General features: G+C 46.3%; 1 pseudogene; it reads right to left on the bottom strand.

Annotated features, from left to right (window-relative positions):
• Window positions 1-447: 447 nt before the first annotated feature.
• LOC102951232 lies at window positions 448-2,186 on the bottom strand (annotated as a pseudogene).
• Window positions 2,187-3,163: the final 977 nt, after the last annotated feature.

The following is a 3,163-nucleotide window of genomic DNA, read 5'->3' as shown; positions in this document are numbered from 1 at the left end:
TTTAAAGAAGTATCTGTCTAGATCTTTGGCCCATTTTCTTCATTGGATTATCTTTTACTATTGGGTTGTGACATTTTTAAAATGGATTTTCGCTGTCGGGAGTGCAGCTGGGTTGGGAGCAAGGGCACAGCTGCCAGGTGTCAGAGTAGCTATTTAAAGCAACAAGCCAAAAATGAAAGAGTGACGCCCTTAATTACTTACGGAGATGGTATAAGCAAGGGGCTAAAATCAGAGAAGGGAACGCCTCCCCTTTTCCATTTCTCCCCATGGAACGACGCACCAGTCGACAGTCAGGTGGATCAACATAGATGTAGTGTGGTCTCACGTTTGAGGAAGCCCCAACAAAACTCTGGCAGTCTCAGGGACTGTGGCATTGAGGAAAGGGAGAGAGGGAAAGACCAGGAGTGTACAAACACGGGGTACTGAGTTGGGGGAGGGACAAATGTTTCAAGTTGTCCTCCTGTCCCCCGTATACGGAACTCTCAGCGGAGGTGCTTGAGAAGATCTGTCCAAGGCCTCAGATAAAATGAGCTAGGAACGAAAGCAAGGGGGCTAGGAAGGTAAACTGCAAAATGCATGATCTTGACCAGCCAGAGAGGCTTGAGTCCCTGAGTGCAAGTGCCTTCAGAAATTGCAACGCACAGGCCACGCACCAAGTCTCGGGTGTGGAGCGCAACTTTCCCCCCACGAGGCCTGCCTGGTAACGTTGCCCGAGCTCAGACCTGAAAAACCACAAAACGCTTTTTAACCAGGAGCCAGACTCCTTTCTAGCTCCAAGTCCCTTACCAGATACATGGTTGGGAGAACTTTTCTTTCGTTATCTGCCTTGTCTTTTCGCCTTCTCGACGGTTTGGAAAGTTTTTCTGGATCTGTCTGTCATCTCACTGCTTCTTTCCTCAGCTCCGTTCCAGTCCACTGGTGAGCCCCTGAAAAGCATTCTGGTTTTGATCTCTAGCATTTCCTCCTGATTCTTGGAGTTTCCACCCCGCTGCCTGCATTACTCATTTGGTCTTACATCCTGTCCACTTTTTCCATTAGAGTCTTTAGTATGTTAACCATATTTATTTTAAATCCCCGGTATGATAATTCCAGCATCTCTGCCATGACTGAGTCTAATTCTGGTACTTTCTTTGTGCCTCCAGACTGCTTTTTCTTGCTGTGTAGCATGGCTTCCCATTTTTTGTTGAAAGCCTGACATTATGTTTTGGAGAACAGGAAGTAAACTAAATCATCCTTTAGTGTGAAGTTTGTGTTAATCTGGGTAGGAGTGGGTTGTGTTTAATGTTTATTGCAGCTGTAGGTGCCAGAGGCTTCAAGTGCATCTAACGCGTCTGTTTTTGTTTCCCCTGTTGACATTGGACTTTCCTAAGTTCTACTTCTCAGAGAGAGCCTGTGTCTTGCAAAACTAACAATCGCAATCCACTGTTATTCTACTGGAGCCCTAGGGTTGGAGTAGTAATCTAGGGTTGGAGGTGGAAAACCATTCTGTCATCTTATGACTAAATCTTTCTGTTAGTAACCTTGTGTCCTTGAGCTGTGATGTTCACAAGTGGTTTTGGGGGGAGTCATTTCTAACTTTCATTCCCAGAATTGTTAATGAAAATCACAAAGGTACAGCTACAGATCAGTAGCAAAAAAGGAAGGACGTGAAATGGCCGAGACATTTTGAAACGTTCCAAAGGAGTCTATATTTGCTAAAAAATTATGGTTAAGCTATGGTTACACAACGGTTTCCACCCTGTATTTTCGCAGTAAGTGCTTCCTCGTATTTGCCTTTCTCTTTTCCAACTTGTCAAGATTTGGCTTTGTGCTCAAGAATTTTTTTCTCCCGCTCTTCGTTCAGTTTTAGCCTGGTGATAATCGCCCTGCTCGAGTGAATGCCCACGTGAATAGTTATGCGGTGAGCTTTCTCAGGCTTCTCCCACTTGATGTAGGTGATACAGTCCTGTCTGCCTCTACGCCTCGATGACCTTGCCAATCTGCAATTTGCAACACTACTTCGTAGTGTCCTTGAGCCACCTGGACCTCATCATCCTTGTGAACGGGCAGGGAGCAGACATCGTCCTTCTGCTGCAGCTGCTTGGAGAGCTGGCAGACATGACCTCCCTGGGCACATGCAAGGGTCCACTGAGGTGGTGGTTGCAGTTTTTGCTCCAGTCCTATGTCCCAAAAGGATTGAACTTCATGAGGAGCTGGGCACCAGGTGGGCTCAAAAGTACATGCATTCACATGTGTTGTTGAGATCCCCTCACCCTCTTAGGTGAATCATGGAAGCTACAGGGGGGGTGAAGTGACAGAAATGCCCTTCTGGCAGGTGAGATAAGGCTCTGGCAAAGTTTTTTTTTTCCCTACAGAGTAGGTCTTGGCTGTAGAGAATGCCTTAAGTATGTTTCTTCTCTACTGTTACTCTTCTTTTCCTGCCAGAGTCAGGACGGGATCTTTCTCAGCATTCCATCATGAGAACCTGAGAACCCAGTGGGTTTGCTGGAAGGAAAGGCCAGGAAGGTGTGGGGGCACCATACGACTGTGGCTACCAAGAATCTCGGTCATATAAGCTAATCCAACTCAATCTCCAGAAATTTATCAAAATCACCACTCACAGGTTCCTTCAAGTTTATGGTTCCCGTGGCTTCTGTTCGTCACGTAAGCAGATCTCAGCTGTGACCCTCTGGCATCACCTTCACATCCATATTGCCCCTAAAACCTCAGTTCTCTGATAGGTTCAAAAGAGTTGATTTTTAGTTCGTCCCATTTTCTCTTGTTATAAAGATGGGAGTGTTGACTTCCAAATTCTCTACATGTCACAGATGCTGGAAAACAATCTTAGAGCGTCGACTGCTAGAATGTCACTCTTACCCTCACTCCCCCGGGTGGATGCATCATCCTGTTTAAAAAATCATTTCCGGGGCGCCTGGGTGGCTCAGTCGGTTAAGCGGCTGACTTCGGCTCAGGTCATGATCTCGCGGTCCGTGAGTTCGAGCCCCACATCGGGCTCTGTGCTGACAGCTCAGAGCCTGGAGCCTGTTTCAGATTCTGTGTCTCCCTCTCTCTGACCCTCCTCCATTCATGCTCTGTCTCTCTCTGTCTCAAAAATAAATAAACGTTAAAAAAAATTTTTAAAAATCACTTCCTCTCAGGTAGGAGGGTTACTTTTTTCTTTTTC

Source organism: Panthera tigris, chromosome B1, assembly GCF_018350195.1.
Source record: "Panthera tigris isolate Pti1 chromosome B1, P.tigris_Pti1_mat1.1, whole genome shotgun sequence".
Classification (NCBI taxonomy): domain Eukaryota; kingdom Metazoa; phylum Chordata; class Mammalia; order Carnivora; family Felidae; genus Panthera; species Panthera tigris.
This window is presented reverse-complemented; position numbering and strand designations above follow the sequence as displayed.